The following is a 17,856-nucleotide window of genomic DNA, read 5'->3' as shown; positions in this document are numbered from 1 at the left end:
AACAAATGGAATGTAAAAGGAAATGGACACAGTGCCCCAACTCTGAAATTGATGTCAATTTCAACGTCAGAGACGTACCGGAAATGTCTGTCTTGAGTTTGGTGACAACTCTGGCAGTTGATGGTTTCCATGGAGAGTGTGTGTCACTCACGCACTTCAGCTCCAGACTGGGTGGAAACACCTCCTGCCCAGCTGTGTTGCCCTCTTCTCCGTGTTTCTGCTTGGGCAATGCCTCATCTTTTGAAACTGTACCCTTGTTGAAGATGCCAAAGCTGAGGTTGTCACCGGAAATGTCACTGGGGGACCTCACTCTCATCTGTAGTCTGTGGGCCAGGGCTGCACCTGTGAGGTGTACAGCCTCATGGGGCTGCAGGGAGTCTGAGGCACTCACTGTCCATACAGTGGACAGACCTGCCTTTTAAATCACACTGAGTGTATCTTATTGGATCTTGTTTTATTTTTAAACTGATTTTTATACATCCCTAGGTCGTGGTTCTCTGTTGAATATTTGTATTGAGAGTTTTTCCCACCTATGTCTGAGACAGCATCCCTCAAGTACAGTGATTCCTGGACTGCGAAAAGGAACAAAAAAACTGGTGCACGCTTCGCTGTGAATGGTCCGCACTTTCAAAACTGTCTCCACTGTCTGTTAAATCAAACATTTACCCTTCATGCCCTGCTGGATCAGAAATTTCTAGAACTTATCCACTCTTTCATGTAAGAGGACTGCGAAAAGGAACACAATTTATCCATGCTCGCTTGAAGATTTGGTGGGCTTTGCAAAAGAAGACAGATTTGAATTGACTCAAACCATACTGACAGATTTGGAGCTAGCTGCCATCCAGGCTTCTAAATGTGAATTTCAGAAGCATTGCCTAAAGGTGGCTTTTTCAGCCCAGTGCATTTCTGCTGGGGTGATGGTGGGGGGGAGTCAGGTGAGTAGATTGACACTTCTGTTTAAAAATTGTGTCATTTGCATGGATTTCTAAGAACTTGTAATGAGTTAAAGCCACACCTGCCTGAAGTTGTCAGGGAAGTGACCGACTGGTCTGAAAATAATTACGGGCAAGACAGGATAAGAAGGCCCTTGGGAAACAGTGCCAATGTGGTGTCACCAGCTGTTACCGCTGAATCGGTGGTCTGCCTGTGACTCCTGACCAACACAGAAGCACGGCACAGAAGACAGGAGACTCAACGGGGAATGCTCACATCCCTTCCATAGCAGCAGGGCCTCACAGAACAGGAGCCTGTGTTCTCTGGGAGCCACGCCCTGCAAAGCAGCGTGGGACTTCACGATGCAGCTAATGACGTGGAAATGAGCCAGTCTTAACAAGGTCCACACTACTGCCTGTAACCTAGCCCTGTGGCACAATATGCTCATATGAGTCTCTTTGTAGAGTTTCCATTTATTTTCCAACTTTTCTCCATGTTCACTGTTCAGGGTTAATTTTTAAAACTTGCTAGGCTGTGTGTTTTATCTTTGCATCATTTCCAACCCTGGAGGTATACATGGTGTCAAGATGCTTCGAGTTCTAATTCGTTTTATACATTGTGCAGACGCACATGATAACAGTGTCGACTTTGTGAGCCTGTGCCTGTGTACAAAAATGCTGGAACTTCCTCAACCAGACAAGTTCTGCTCGTATTGGCACGTGTGAAAGATACAAGTTCGGAAGATCTTGGCTCCTTGAGGACTGGGTATGTGCTGGAGACCATTGTGGGTTTTGATGGATGTGCTCCCGAGACGTCCCTTGTCCGTCTGGTCTCAAGAACCCTTCCCTTTCTGTGTCCGTCTGTCCAGTGCGGCCACAAGAGGAGACATAAGGGAGGCTCAGGAGCGGAGCTCACTCTGCTCACAGGTCCTGGACGCAGGGGCCGGCACACCGTGCAGGGCACGTGGTCAGGCGGCAGGAGCCGGCAGCAAGGGGGACCGTCTGGCTTTGCGGGAAAGGCAGGCAGGGCACGGTGAATGCGTTAGGGACCGGCTCATTTGAATACTTTCGGTGGCTTCTGTCAGCCGGGTTGCTGTGATTTGAATGCTTATTCCGCGAACAGCGTTAGGATGGAGGGCATTCCGCAGGTGAGCAGGCCCTGAGGCCCCCACCTCCTGGGCTGGGCACGGCGGGCCCTCCTTCACTCGGTCCCTGGCCTTTTTACGTGTGATGACTCGGCGAGGAGGCCTTGGCCTGAGGCTGGCACTCGATTTTCCACTTCCTACACCTCGGAGGCCTGAGACGACGCGTTTCTGTGCTCCTGAGCAAGTCCAGCCCCACACACTCGGTCCTCACGGCACAGAGCCGACTTGGACCGGGAGGGCTCAGGCGTGACCCTGAGGGCGGATTCCCCCGCCCGCACTCAGAGCCGCGCTCGGCCAGGGTTCCTGCAGTGACCTCCGCCTGTCCTCTCTCTGGGGTTCCGTTAACGCGTTACTTGGGATGGACTTAGTGAGGCACTGTCCAGCCATCCTCTTCCCTTGCGTCCGCTGTGGGGCGCTCCCCGGCTCCCCTCGCTCGGCTGGATCCTGATTACCGTGCACAGCTCTGTCTCCGGCCCCAGCTTGGGGCTGAGCTGGATTCTCCATTCTGGGACGTTTCACGGAGCGGGGATGCTTTCTGGTTGCGGCTCCGCACCGGCTGCGCGGACCCTGCCCAAGCCACGAGCGTCCACCCTGCCCGGGCGCTTCGGGCTCGCTTCCTCAGGGTGTTTAGATGCCGGCCCGGCCCCTCCGGATCGGCAGGGCCCCCGACCCGCACAGGAGAGACCCGCGGTCAGCCCGAGGTGCCCTGCTCCTGCGCTTTCCGAGCCGTGCCTCCTCCCCGGCTCCCGCAGCAGGAGGAACCAGGTTGCCTGGGTGCCCGCAGACTGAGGAAGCCCGCACGCTGGGTGGGTGGGGTGAGGGTAAGCGTCGCAGCGGTTGCGGAGTTCAAACCAAAGCTCCTAGGAGCAAAATTCACGCGTAAAAACATCCTGTTTCCGCCCGGTTTCGAACCGGGGACCTTTCGCGTGTTAGGCGAACGTGATAACCACTACACTACGGAAACCCACGGGGGGCGGGTGCCTCCCTCTTCCTTTTACAAGCGATTGCTGGCTTCTCTCCTAATTTATGGGTAACTATTTTCCATACTTGTTACCCGACGATCTAATTTAAAGTGAGGGACATTTACTAAACAACTGCCCTTTCCTCTTAATAAAATAATGCGTTTCTTACTAGTTATAAAAATAAACATTGGCTAAACTGAAAGCATGCCATTGTAAAAATTAAAAAAATAAAAATTAAAAGAATAAGAAAGGAAGGAGGAGGGAGGCTAGTGTGGGAAGTATCACTGTGTTCCTAAATCTGTATATATGAAATACCTGAAATTTGTTCACTTTATATAAGTTTTTAAAAATTGAAAAAAAAAAACTGGCATAGAACTAACATTAAAATTTAATTCCTATTGAAATCCACGCATCTGTGAATCTATTTTTACACCCATTTATGTTTAGATATAATTCTCATCATTGTATATCTTTAAAAAATACTGACTAGTTTTCAAAATTATATTTTAGTGTTTAGCTCTGTAAAGCTAATAATTTCAATGATATTTGAAGTGATGTACATGTCTATGTTTATTAGGAGAAACTTCCTTAAAAACCTCTAAGCGTGGAAGAATATTACGTTTGAAAGATAAGTTTATGGGAAATTCAAGAAGGAAAAAATGACATTGCAAGGTATAAAAGAACTTGAGCGTTTGCATTTTTCTATAAATGATTGTATCCATTTGCTCTCCTACCGAAAATCTTTTGACATTTTTAAATTATGCGAGAGTTTTATTACTGCAGGCAAATAATGACAATAGGAAACAGCATTTGGTCTAAACAGTTTAATTAAGAATATTATGTCAAATTAAAAGTGTGCCAGAGGAACCCCTCCCCCCCATAAAAAGGTGGGAAAGGTGATGGGTGAGCTTCTGAGGAGCAGGGGCGCCAGGACACGGGCCCAGCGGTCAGGACAACCGAGCAGCGTGCATTTCCTGGCGGTTCTGGGGGAAAGTGGGGTTGTTAAACAGATATGAGCGCAGCTCCTGCACAGGCGCAGACAGGGGCGACGCTGAGGCACAGCTGCACACACGCCCCTGGGCCTGCTTCCCGCCGCCGCCACCTGCCATCGCTCACTAGGGCACCGGGACGCCTGCGGTGGCCGGTGGCGGAGGGGGGGGGGGAGTCCTGCTGTCCCAGGGTGGTGCAAAGGCCGGCCGCGCGCACCTGCTTTGGAACCACCGCACGCAGTAGATACCTTCGGAGATGTTGGGAGCAGGACTGAGGACAGGCCGGGCGCTGGGGGAGGCTTGTCGGTCCCAGCCTCCTCAATTGTCTCCACCGCCCCATCATTTCTGCATGGTTAGCAAGTCAAGACAACAACAGGGAGCGTTCTCTTTTCTTTTTTCTGGCTGTGACGGGCTCTATTTGCTTCTAGAAATTCTTGTGGGAAAGCAGGTCCATCAGAGGGTGGCATATAGGGCGCGTCCTCGGGGTGCAAACCCTAGTCCCCTGGGCACTCAGGAAGCAACGGGACTCGGGCCAGGGGAAGGGAACACACGCGGGTCTCTGTGGCTCTCGGGTCAGGGAAGATCAGATCTAATTACAACAGAAAGAAAAAAAGGAATTAAAAATCCCTGCCTGCCTTCCAGCCCAGGGTCCTTCCTAAGGGGGGCTGTGATGCCCACACCGGCTGTGGTCCGGGGCTCTGCTCCAGGATAGAAATGGAGGGGTGTTTCTGGCCTCCACACTTCGAGTAGGCCCAAATCAGCAGGCCAACTCCCTGTTCTCTGGAAAAGGCTTTGCTTATAAACACAACTTCTCTGCCAATGTCACAGAACAGCAGCAGCAACAGCAGCCGCCCCCACCCCCACCCCCACCCCCTCCACTGGGCTGTCCTAACCCTGTGTGGCTTTTACCTTCTCTCTGATGGTCGCCTCTCTGGAACCAGGCTGTGCAGGACACAGCACTGGAATGTGACCCAGCAGCTCCAGGGTGAGACTGTCCTAGAGTGGAAACATGGACCCTGATGCTGGGTCATGGACAACTCACTGAGACATGTCAGTTCTGTGTCATTCGTTTGGTTCCAAGGAGGAAGATGAAAACCGGAGGCGGTTTTCTCTTTGTTCTTTTCTCCCTTTCTCTGCATTCCCTCTGAACTTTCCTGCCCAGCTGTCTTCTCTCCACCTGGCAGGTGAACCCCACACACTCTGTCTGTTGGGAACAGAACTGCTGGCTGGGCTCCCGGCCCTCTGCTCACCTTTTCCTCACCTGTGGCTGCTGGGGATGGACCGCAGCTTCGAGACTTAAGATAATATGAGCTGGAGCATGGATGCATTGGAACGTTGTGGGCGAGGATCAAAAGAAAGACCACGTCCCCTTAACAAGTTAAAACCAGAGCAGCAGCCACAGGGATCTTTAACAGTATTGTTGCGCATATGTTAATTCTACACGTCTGTTAGAATAAATTGTTGCCACACTGTTCCTTGACCCCAGGGTACCAGAGGGATGAAGGACAGAGATGGCACAATCCTGGCTGTCCTGGAGAGGGTAGAGGAGCCCAGGCAGTGAATTCAGCAGAACTGGGACGTGGAGCGGCCGCTGCCACACAGCTGGGCACTTTGTGGGGAGCACAGTGCGGGAGCATCTCTCCAGTCTTCACACTGGCAAGGCAGATCTTTGGAGCCACACACACTGTAAAACGTAGACGTGGTGACAGCTTTTATATTTACTGCTTTTCAACGTTTTCAAGCCTCTGTAGTGCAGATCTGAGTTTGTCTTCTGGGGTTTACATTTGTGCAAGTTAAAGCTTGGAGATAACGCACAGAGGTTATGTTAGCCAGTAAAGGACAGCACCCAGTGCATTTGTCTCCAGAACTCATGGTCTTGACCACAATCCTACACTAGGTAGCTTGGAAAACTCCTGTTAGGGGGAAAAAATAAAAAAGATTGCAGCCATTTGAGGAGTGAACCATTGTATGGGAAATTTTCTCTCTTTCTCTTTCAAATAAATACACACACACTTTTTTTTTTTTTCAAAATTGATGGGCTGGGCCAGCATTGTGGTGTAGTGGGTAGAATCAGCCATGTAGGCACTGGGTCATGTCCCAGCTGCTCCACTTCTCATCCAGCTCTCTGCTTATGGCCTAAGAAAGCAGTGGAGGGTGGCCCAAGAGCTTGGACCCCTGTCACTCAGGTGAGCTGCTGGGTCACATTCCAGCCTCAGTCTGCAACAGTGCTGTGTCCTGCACAGCCTGGTTCCAGAGAGGCGACCATCAGAGAGAAGGTAAAAGCCACACAGGGTTAGGACAGCCCAGTGGAGGGGGTGGGGGTGGGGGTGGGGGCGGCTGCTGTTGCTGCTGCTGTTCTGTGACATTGGCAGAGAAGTTGTGTTTATAAGCAAAGCCTTTTCCAGAGAACAGGGAGTTGGCCTGCTGATTTGGGCCTACTCGAAGTGTGGAAGCCAGAAGCTTCTGGCTCCTGGCTTTGGCTTGGCCCAGCCTGGTTTTTGTGGCCATTTGAGGAATGGATGGAAGATCTCTCTCTCTCTCTTTCAAATAAATAAATAAATAAATAGCATTTCAAGAAAATGACAATGGAGACTAATACCATAGGCCTTCTTCCCTACAACACCCTGTTTCTTTCTCCTTCCTCCACCTACAACTTCCCCCATCCCTGATAATTCTGAAACAACTTTAGACATTTCCATAGCAACAGATAGCAACAGCACTTTTGGTGCATTTTCATGGGATGTGTTTCCATTTAGCTTTGTGGCTAATGAGGATATTGCGCTGGGCAGAGGGTCCTAACCAGCCCTGTCCCTCAGATCCACGGTGAGGACCTGCCTTAGGGCTGAGCACAGGTCGTGGGCTGTTCTGGGGGGAGCAAGAAGCCCCTTGTATTTGTGTGGGCTTTGCTTTCAGTTCTCCGGGGGTGCATCTAGAAGTGGAATTGCTGGACCATGTCATGATCCCAGCGTGAGGAACTATCAAACTCTCTTCCCCAGTGGCTCCCACCTGCAATGTGCGACGACATTAATTTTGGATATCCTCCTTGACGATTGCTAGAGTCTTTTCTTTCTCCTTTCCTTCTCTTCTTCCTCCTTCTCCCCACCCCTTCTTCTAAGAGCTTCCATCCACTGGCCCACTCCCCACGCAGGTCCAGGCATAGCTGGGAGCTGGGAACCCAGTTCAGGTCCCCCATGAGTGGCAGGGACACGAGCACAGGCATCGTCAAAGGCTTCTCTGGGTGAGCATTAGCAGAAAGCTGGGGTTTGGACCAGGCATGGGATGTGGGAATTCCAACAAACCTAGGCCAACACCGACCCTAACCCTAACCCCGGGGCTTCTTTTAGTTTTCCTGGGTTGCTTCGTATTTCTGCAACGCCATAACAAGAGGCATCCTGACGGCAGAGAAGGGAGTTCCAGCCCCGAGAGACACAGGCTGGGCCCAGCTCAGCGGGGCCGCCCGGGCTGCGGGCGCCAGCGCCGCTCGGGGCGAGGGCGCCACCTGGAGGCCGAGACGGGCACGGCGCCTCCTTCCCGCGCGGGGGCCTCTGACCGTGGGGACCCGGGTCCCGGAGCGTGGGGAGAGGGGCGGAACTCGGGGACTGCAGAGACCCCGCCCCTGCCCCAGAGGCCCCGGAGGAGGGGATGGCGGCCGCGCTGCCTGCACTTAGGTCTGCCTCTCTGACCACATCCAGAAATTCCTTATTTGTGGTATTTACGTAGTCATTTATTTTTGTTAAGAAACAGATGCTTGCATCAAAAACGGGATCGTTTTAGGCCGGCATCATTGGCCCTGCCATTCGCTCTGAGTCCTGGCGGCCCCTTCCCTCAGGGAAAGTGTCGCTCCCCCTCTTCGTGGAGGAACGACACAGGACCCTGCGCTGTTCTTTCGTCTGCTCGGCCCTCCCCGGGTTTGCTGCTGGTTCTTCCCGGGTTGGCTACCGTCCCTTCCACCTCCGTGGAAGGGCAGTTCCCCCTGGCCACATTCCCCACTTCCGCAGGGGAGCGGCACACCGCCGGCCGGCTCTCTGGGGGCTGCACAGGTGTTCCCTTAGATGTTCCCCTTAGATGTTCCCCATAGATGTTCCTGGTGCATGCCGTCTCTCTCCTCCTTTATAGTCCTCCTCCGCCAATCCCAACTCGGCTGCCCACACGCCGAGTACGCTGCTCTCCTCCAATCAGGAGCAAGTCCTACAGTTTATTGGTTGAACTGGAGGCAGCTGTGCGGAAGCTGTTTACTTCTCTCCCAGCGCCATATTGTGGGAGAGCAGATGCATAGAATAAGTCTTAATTCCAGTAACTCAGTCCAGTCCGGATTGCTCCCCACAGGAAAGTTGTTTGCACGTGAGGATCAGCCTGCGTGAGAGAGCTGATCTTTGCCGGAATTTTGCTCAAATGTCTGTAAATACGTGGCCCTACTTGCCCTGAAGGTTCTCTGCAGGTTCCTGGGTTGCACCTGGAGAGGGTCTGCTGGCGAGGATATTCCACCCGTTACTCTCCTCCCTCTGACTGGTAGCAGCCACAGTCTTTCAGATCCGTCTGCACCGGCTGCTGCTGGCTCCGGGCGCTCGGAGCCTCCACCGGCAGTTAGGGTCTGCTTTCTATTTTTATGCAAGGTAGACGAAGTCCACGTATTTCGTAGGTACAGATTAGGAGCAGGGATGCTTCCCTTCCTCCCCTCCATTTTCACAACGATCTACTCTCAGGTTACTTTGTACTCCTAAGATTAACCCGCACAGTTCAGCACTGGCTCAGCAGCAGAGCCAGGGCTGTGACCAGTCCTCCGACCTCGGCATGCCCATCTCACTCCTGTACCTGACGTTGCGGGTACTCCATTAGTGACCCCAGATCAAGGCACGCCTCTGCTGCTTGTCTCCTTGGGACTGGCTTATTTCGCTAAGTATAATGGTTTCCAGTTGCCATAAGATCTGGTCCACAAAGGGTTTTTCTCAATCTCCCATTTTCTTTCTAAGGGTTTTGGAGTTTAGCTCTTCCGTTGTAACATTCGGTCTTCTCGGATTTCTCATTCTCTAGCCCTCTGTATTTGGCCTATGGTGTGGAGCATGAGTTTCCTTCTTCACTATGTGCAGCTGTTACTCTGAAATAATTTTTGAGTATAAAATAATTTCCTGACATGAGATGCCATTTTTACCATAGACTGTTTCCATGCTACACGTTTTGGACTATATGTTACCAAATAGTTATAGTCCTTATAGCTTTATGATATATATACACGCACAGGAGCCACCACTTGCTTCTCTAATTTTTTGGACCCCTCTTGTGTTAAGACTCTGTTTTGATGAGGTCTTTCCTGGCCAATCATTCTGATTGATGAAATAAAAGTGAATACATTGTATTTATCTTTGTTGTGGGGATCGGGACCTCCCAGGTAATGTGGGGATCGAGTGCCCTGGCTGCGCCCGAGTGACCCCCAGCGGGGCTCAGGCTGGGTTCTCATTTCCTGTCCATAGAGGTGAGACGTGGAGGTGAGACGAGAAGCAGATGTATGGAAAGGCAAAGGGTAGCGCTCTCGGGCCGGAATGCAGACAAGCCTCCGGCACCTGCACCTGCCAGGCCGGGCTCTGCCGCTTGCCGGATGGGACCGGACTGAGGGTCCAAAGGAGGCGGGCTCCTGGACGAGGCTGCAGTGCGTGATGGTCGCCGGGAGGGTGCTGGGTCTCGGTGCGGGGTCTCGATGCAGGGTCTCGGTCCAGGGTCTCGGTGCAGGGTCTCAGTGCAGGGTGGGTCTAGGCGCGGGGTCTCGGTGAGGGTCTCGGCGCGGGGTCTCGATGCAGGGTCTCGGTGCAGGGTTTCAGTGCAGGGTGGGTCTAGGCGCGGGGTCTCAGTGAGGGTCTCGGCACGGGTTCTCGATGCTGGGTCTCAGTGCAGGATGGGTCTCGGTTCGAGGTTGCGGTTCGAGGTTTCGGTGCGGGGTCTCAGTGAGGGTCTCGGCGCGGGGTCTCGGTGCGGGGTCTCGGTGCAGGGTGGGTCTCGGTTCGAGGTTTCGGTGCGGGGTCTCGGTGAGGGTCTCGGTGCGGGGTCCCGGGGCGTGGTTTCGGGGCAGGGTCCAGCGAGGCCGGGGAGCTGTCCGCCGCCTCCTCTAGCGCCTGGCACCCCTCACCTTGGTTTTCTCTGAGTTCGGAGCAGTTCTGGGCAGGTCGAGGCAGGTCGAGCGGAGGGAGCCGACGCCACAGAGGCTAGAAAAGACGGCTGATCTTTAACTTGGTAAACTAGAAGAGCAAGTACAGTAGGCCGTCAGCAGAGTGGCGCAGCGGAAGCGTGCTGGGCCCATAACCCAGAGGTCGATGGATCGAAACCATCCTCTGCTATCCGTTTTTGAAGACTACGGATAACATTGAAGGGATGACTCGAAACAGTTTGTGTTTGAGGCTGTACTTCCAAGTAATAACCGTTTGTGGCATTTTCTCCCAGTCCTCTTCCAAAGAGAGGCAAATCTGTCTTGGGAAAAGGAGGCAAGAGGTTCCAGGTTTACTTCCAACAAGTTAGCCATCTATCTTCCAGTGGGTAGAAAACGCAAGGGTACTTCAAAAAGCTTGTGGGAAATGGAATTAAAAGATTTATTTTGGAGAAAATTTTTTTAAGTACATGCACAGTTCCTTCATAGTCCACAACTCTGCAGGCTCACTGTATGCTTGGATTCCAAAACATTTTGTATCAAAATAAACTTTTGCCTCCATTTCCCACCAACTTTTAAAAATATCCTTGGACATTGAGGTAGAAAGTGGTTTTATATTTTCTTGCACTCAAATGGAAAGCACTGCTACTGTTACTGCCTTTCTACTGGGGCAGGAGCCTCCTGCTCCAGTTACCCGGTTGTTCATTCGTATGCGCGGTTTATTAAACTCATTTCAAGGGAGTGGTCACCTACTGCCGATTCTCCTGTAAAGCGACTGCTGTGCTAGCCAGGAAGACTCCAGCGAGGAAGAGGTTGACTCTCCCTTCCCTCTGCTCTCACACGAGGTAGACTCATGGGAGTGTTGAGAACAATGAGGAGCAAGGCAGCTCAAGGTGAAATTGTAGAAAACATTGGGATGCATAAAACACTTTGTGCGTCAGGAGTCCATGGACAAATTCAAAGGAGAAATGGAAATCTTGCTGACATACCTCAAAAGAAATGGAGAGAAAAATACCACTCAAAATATTTGAAAATTTTTAATATTTTAGCTTTATTTACTTGACAGGTAGACAGAGTGACAGACAGACACACACACACACACACACACACAGCTCTTTCATCTGCTGGCTCACTTCCCAAATGCCTACAACAGCTGGAACTGGGACCAGGTTAAAGCCAGGATCCTGGAACTCAATCTGTGTCTTCCACATGGGTGGCAGGGACCCAAGCACTTGAGTCATCACCTACTGTGCTTCCCAGGTGCATCAGCAGGAAGCCGAATGGGAACTGGAGCCAGGACATGAACCCGGCACTCCCACAGGGGGTGCCAGCATCCCAAGCAGGAGTCTCATAGCCACGGGGCCAGATGCCCACTTCCAAAATACTTTAAAATGAGTGCCTGAAAGAAAACGTGAGCCCCCCTAGACAACGGGAATTTACAGAACAAATATCAGAAAGGAATGGACAGATGGGAGGGCTATGCAGCTACAAAAGAGATACAGTGTGGTTCCAGGAAATAGTGACAAAAAACTGCCACTGAGTATTACTGTTTGCCTCCTTGGTTCCAAAATGAAGGGGTATTAGGAACACATATGCATAGCTCTCTTACTTTTTGAATAGAAAATACAGTGAAGAGAAACCAGAACACAAGGAAGCTAGTTTTGAAAGCATGTAGAAACTCCATTTCAGATAAACAAAGATGGGAACTGAATGGGGAAAACAAACAAACAAACAAAAAACTAAAACTGAACTCAGATGAACTCAATCCTATTCTGAAACATGGCTACATGGGAAGGAACAGAACACAATTTGGGGGAAAAAGGGCATTGGACAATACACCTTCACTCTTGCAAAAGGGGGTGAGGGTGACTGGGCAAGCTGCAAACCAACCTTTAACTCTTTCTGGTGGCTGATTTTTGGTACCAGATGGGCAGAACAATTCCAAACCTAATGTATTTTAGGCTCAAGCAAGTGAGTGGGTCTGTTGCTATTATGGACTGAGGGCTGTCAGTGTGCAAGAAGGGGCACAGAGAAACACAGAATCCTGCAGAGATGGCTTGGAGTTGGGGGCATGGGTGTGTCAGCTCATGCTTCTAACACATATGTGTGCAGGTGTACCTGCATGTATACATGGACACATATGTATGTGCATATGGACATGTATATGTTTATGTGAGTGCCACGTACAGGGATAAGCATGTGCACACACCCCCTAGGTCTTTCCATGAAAAAGGCCAGAAAGGCAACATCATGAAAGTGATGGCTACAGCCAGCCCTGGACATGGGTCCCCACTGAAAGGGATCAGGGCATCGCTGAGAAATGGCCAGGGTCCATGCAAGTCAAGCCTGGACCCACCTGCTATGCTAAACAGCAAGAAAGTGCTGGAATAAATGGTGATGGCAGAGTGCAAGGCCAGAGAGCCAGCCTGTCTAGCGCTTCCTCCTGTGCGATCTGGGTTAGTTTGAGCACCAAGATAATTAAGGGCAACACTGAGTTATAAAGCATGAGGAAAACAATAAGGTCTCATGAGTTCACATCAGTGACAGGTATTTAAGTGAATGGAGAAAAGCGGAGACTTTAATTCAGAACGGAGGGAGGGCTCCAGGGCCACGTGCTGCCTGCACTGAGGGGCTGTCCCAGCGCAGCGCCTCCACCCGCTGGTGCTCAGTCTTCTCCACAAGCCCCCCCCCCCCGTCCCCCATTTTCCACCCCCAGTGCTCTAGTCCAGCCTCTCCTCTGTCCACACTCCTCAGATCTCAAGGGACTTCACAGCCGGCCTCTCTGGCTTCCACTGAGTTTGGCTGCCCTCATTTGCATTCCCTCCCCCCACATGGTCCCTGCCACACCTCCACAAACTTCCGTTCCTTGTTCCTCTGACCTAGCAAGCTCCAGCCCTGAGGCCCCGTTCTCCTCACACTGGAGTTCGCAAGCACCTGCCGGGGCCTTTCCCAGAACTGAGGGTGGCTCACTGGCACCTGTGCCCCAAGTCTGCCCTGGCTGTCCCCAGATGTCTTGCCCTCAGCCCTCCTTCTTCACTGATGTTAGACCTCTGCTTGCTTCTGCAGGCACACAGTTGATAACTAACACAGGGGCTGTGGGGTGGCAGAGTGGCCCTTGTGTGCGCAGTGAGTTCTGTGGCCAGTTCTGCGCCCACTGAAGGAGACCCACACTGGCTGCCCTGTGTTCTTGTGGGTAGCTCTGCAGGAGTCACTGCATGTGTGTGTGTGAGAGAGAGAGAGAGTGGGGGTGGGGGGTGCATGTGTGAATTCCAGAAGAAAATCATGGTCAAAGGCCACTTTCGTGAGCATTGCAGGACGGAGTCAGGAGGCTAGAGACCAGGGCCATGGCACATGTCACCCTGCTGCCTGGGAACAGGAACCCTTGCCTGGGCTGCAGGAAACGACACACGATTGGGAACCTCTGAGCTGGGCCTAGGCCTGCAAAGCCATGGATGCTTTTTCTTGGCCATTGCAGCTGAGCCACTGGCAGGAGAGACCAGCAAACGCCACCCTAGAGACAGTCCAGCCGGCAGTCAAGTGCGCCGGCCTGGTTAGGTGGGGCCCAGCCGGAATCCCTGGTCCATCTGCTCCCATGACTGCAGGAGGTCCCCGGTTCTCAGCTTCTGCCTCCCCGTGTGGCTGCCTCGACCCAGCGGAAGACAACGGTTTTCCAGTTCTCAGGGCCCAGGAAGGGCTCTTTGGCTCTCAGTTTTCTTCTGAGTTTGAAATGATCACCACGCTGGACATCCTGCTCTGCAAGTCAAGAATCTACACTGAAATGCTCAGCCGTGTCCTTGTGTCCCGGCCATCTCGTCCCTGTACCCGGCCCCTGATTCCTCCCCAGCCTCTGGCAGGAGTCACTCCCCTCCCTACCCATCAGCGTTCTGCTCATGGGCGTGGGCTTGGGCGTGGGTGGGTCTGGCTGTGGGAGTCGGTGCTGCCTGCAAACCCAGAGCGACACCCAGTGTGGGGCTGCGTGCTTGGTGTGCTTGTGAGGTTAACCTTGCTTCCGCAGGTCACAGCCGCTGGGGTGTTTTACACCTTTGAGGCTGTGGCGACAAACATGTGGGCTTTCCACTCCCAACTGTGGAATCATCCTGTTTGTAAGGATCATTTGCATGCTACACCCAAGACAGCCTGGAATTCCAGGTAGAGGTCTCTCTCTCTCTCTCTCTCTCTCTCTCTCTCTCTCTCTCTCCTGCTTCTTCCTCCTCAGTGTAGGTCATGGGCTACTCTTCCCCAGTCTCATCCTGGTTTGCAAGAATCCTCGCACTCCGCTGTTTCCAGGGGGCTTAACACTGAAGACTTTTTCAAAGGCTTGTTTGTGCTGGGGCAGGGTGAGCCTTCCACAAGCCCACTGTGGTCCATGGCATCCAGGTTTTTGTTTTTAATGATTGGGCAGAAAATACATATAAAGAAAATATACCAACTTATAGTTCAATGTTTTTTCTTAAGATATATTTATTTATTTGAAAAGCAGAGCTAGAGAGAGACAGAGAAATCTTCTGCCCGCTGGTTCACTCCTTAAATGACTGCAGCGGCTGGGGCTGGCCAGGCCAGAGCCAGGAGCCTGAACTCCATCAGGGTCTCCCACGTCGGTGGCAGGGGCGCAAGCACTGACAATTTGACATGCTCTAGAATCCTTTAAAAACATATTTTGCATAATTTTATTTAAGTCAAAAAATGCTCATAAATTCTTTTTCTCTCTTAAAGAAATTTTTGGTCCAAATCTGCCACAGAATTTTCTTTCAGTAATATCACATGTTTAAGCCAAAAGTCTGTGACTGATCACACTATCATACCGCTCTGGAACACAACCATAAACATTGAGGTATAGTTTTTAATTACCAATATTTCTCTGCATTTTAAGTATCTTTCCTCTGATTAGAATCATTGTGAAATCGTATATGCACTTACTACAAATAGATGGTTTTTGATAAGTGCTTATGCAGTATTTGAAAAATGAAATTGTGTTGAAAGTTCATCGCTTAATGAAAGGTGTAGGTCCTCCCTCCTTGTCCCTGGTAGCTGATGAACCTGCTGATAAACGCTTCTCTTGGCTGGAATGCAAACGGAGTAGATGCAAGTGCGATTCCAAAAAACTTTCCCACCAAGGTCCCACCGAGACTTGAACTCGGATCGCTGGATTCAGAGTCCAGAGTGCTGACCATTACACCATGGGGCCGGCTCCTTGGGTGCCTCCTGGCTTGCTGATGATCCAGTGCTAATTCCTGAGGGCATCCTTCCCCACCCTCGCCCTTCGGCTATATGGGAGGTGAGCGCACCTTCCTCGCTTCCTCTCCAAATAACTGACCCCTGCGCACTTGCACCCAACATCCGTTACGCCAGCGCCTTCACCCGGGAGAGCGCGGTCTTCCTAACGGCAGACCCCTCGCCGCATGCCTCCTCCGTCCTCCGAGGGCAGGTACTTGGCGCGTCCCGGCCTCTGTTTCTCCACCGGAAAGCAAGGGGGGCGTTGAGCAAGGCCGAGCCCTCGCCGTGCGCCGGGTTTCGCCACCCGCGTTTTCTACGCTGGCGCCCCCGGAGACTCGTGATCACCGGTGAGACGGGCCCGTGAGCGGCTTCCGCAGGCCGGGAACGCGGGTCACGCCCGAGCTCCCTCGCGGTCAGACCGCGCTGCCCTCCCAGGAACCCTCTCCCTAGCGCGGCCCCTGGCGCTGCTGAGGACGCGGGTGGCCAGATCTCAGCAAAGTCACAGGCGAGAGCTTGGTGCTCACGGGAGACCGAAGCGAGGGTGCGTGTAAAACGGCGCCGGACGAGGATCCGCAGCTGTGGGGGCGCCACTCGGGGCGAGGGGTTGGAGAGGGGGCCCCGCGGCACTTTCCCGGGAGGGCTTAGTCCAGGCCTCCATCGCTCCGTCGCGCAGAAATGTGCCCCGGGAGGCCCCGCAGTGCTCCGGAGAAGAGTCCCTGGCCTGCCTGTCTGCACGGCCGCACCTCCCGCGCGAGCGCGCGTGCACCTGGCGTCTGTCGCGGACTCCGGGTCGCGTGCCGCCCCAGCCTGTCCGGCAACACATGCTGCCTTCGAGCCGGCCGGGAGAGCCGGGATTCTGCGCACGAGTGCGCAGTTCCTGGGTGGGAAAGAGGATTCCAGGTCCGCTTCGAGTGGTTTACCCGGATTCGACCGGCGAGTGCAGCGAGAGCCTGTGTAGTGGACACTTACGGTCGGGGTTTGCGGGTCCGGGGCGCTGCATCGCAGGATTTGAGGTTTTTAGAAGACGCGCCGCAGGCGGGCGCCCTCTGCCGGGCTTCTCTTGCAAAGGAATTTTTGCAAGTGGCCGCCAAGGGACAGAGTCTTTAAATTCAAGTCTTTTCTGGAAAGAGATCGTGGACGGCCCAGGCTCTTTTTCAGCACAGGAGGGAGAAGATTCCACACTGTCAGTTCGGATGCCCTCCGGGTTCAGCAGTGAGAACCCAGCCTACATCTCCGGGGCAGGCTCCCGGCCCCGTGTGTCCGCAGGCCAGCTGTGAAGAGACCAGGCAGGACGCATGGCCGGGGAAGAATCCGTGTTCGGAGGCAACCTCTCTCCTGCACTCCTAGCCGGAGCACTTGCCTACTACGCAGCAACAAACACCTGACACTTGTTGCGAGTGTGACCAGTGCCACCCAGTGGTCAGGCCGGTGACCTGCGCCGGACTTGGAGAACCATTGGTCTGGAATGAATTGCGTGAGTTCTTCCCCGAAGGGAATTCCACTCAAAAATATGGAGAACCCAGCGGCTCATTCACATCCCTCCCTTCCCCTGGTGGACTGAGCGGCCTCCAGCTCCGGAGACGCTCCTGCCCCGGTCGTGCGCGGACTTGTTAGCGTGGGTGTGGACTTAGGGCTGGTGAGGAAAACAATGGACATAAATCCGGGAGGGAGCAGGGCAGAAAAACGAACCCAGCGAAGAGAAGTCTTTGCACTTAGCAAGGGTTTCTGGGCTCCTAACCAGAGCCAGGCGCGCAGGGGCAGCCTTGGACAGCAGCCGGCCGGACTCCAAAGCAGAATTCGCTGTGTCGAGTGGAGGGAGAGCTTATCAGACAAGCAATGCAAGGATGAGTGGGAGGGGGCGTGGGAAAGCGCATCGGGTGCGGGGGACACACAGAAGAGCCCCCCACGCCCAGGGAACGGAGCCTAGCTAAGGCTTGAGGCAGTAGAGTGAGACCTCGAGAGGGCGGGCACGTCTTTCAGGTAGACGACGAGAGGGGAGGAAGTGCAAGAGTAGAGGCGACCTCACCGTGCTCGGTGACCAGGAGCTCAGAGTGGAAGGCCGCAGGGCTTGCAACCTCCCGTGAGACAAGGAGCGAGCGCGGTTAGGGGAATGCGGCCTCGCACGCCCACGCAGGTCCTTGTCCCGCGCGCGTTTTTTCGGAGGAGCAGAGACCAAGGGGCGACGCAGGGAGACTGCACAGCTTCGCAAGCGCGCGGGGCCGAGGGCGCTCCGTGCCGCAGCGGCGTCCCCGGGTGCCCACTGGCTCGGGCAGGTGAGGGCTCACCTCGGCGGGTTAGCACGGGTGGTGGGCGGGGTTATCGAAACAGACAAGTTCAGGGGGAAAAAAACGAAGCAGGTCCCACCGAGATTTGAACTCGGATCGCTGGATTCAAAGTCCAGAGTGCTAACCATTACACCATGGGGCCAACAAACACAAGTACTTGAAAAGTCTCTCTTGTGACAAATGTCATTTCAGAGGC

The 17,856-nt window shown here is 53.2% G+C and overlaps 1 long non-coding RNA gene and 4 other non-coding genes across 5 annotated transcripts in view; 2 read left to right on the top strand and 3 right to left on the bottom strand.

Moving 5' to 3' along the window:
• The window catches only part of LOC127487832 (uncharacterized), a 60,591-nt gene that overhangs the window by 29,262 nt on the left and 13,473 nt on the right, over window positions 1-17,856 (top strand). The gene's annotated exons all lie outside the window — the stretch shown is intronic.
• TRNAV-AAC (transfer RNA valine (anticodon AAC)) lies at window positions 2,969-3,041 on the bottom strand. Its single transcript has one exon. It is a non-coding gene; the product is annotated as a tRNA-Val (tRNA).
• TRNAM-CAU (transfer RNA methionine (anticodon CAU)) lies at window positions 10,283-10,354 on the top strand. The gene has a single exon. It is a non-coding gene; the product is annotated as a tRNA-Met (tRNA).
• Window positions 15,275-15,346, bottom strand: TRNAQ-CUG (transfer RNA glutamine (anticodon CUG)). Its single transcript has one exon. It is a non-coding gene; the product is annotated as a tRNA-Gln (tRNA).
• Window positions 17,731-17,802, bottom strand: TRNAQ-UUG (transfer RNA glutamine (anticodon UUG)). The gene has a single exon. It is a non-coding gene; the product is annotated as a tRNA-Gln (tRNA).

The sequence above is a fragment of the Oryctolagus cuniculus genome, chromosome 5 (assembly GCF_964237555.1).
Source record: "Oryctolagus cuniculus chromosome 5, mOryCun1.1, whole genome shotgun sequence".
In the NCBI taxonomy this organism is placed as follows: domain Eukaryota; kingdom Metazoa; phylum Chordata; class Mammalia; order Lagomorpha; family Leporidae; genus Oryctolagus; species Oryctolagus cuniculus.
Note: the sequence above shows the minus strand (reverse complement) of the source record. Positions and strands in the feature narration are given on the sequence as shown.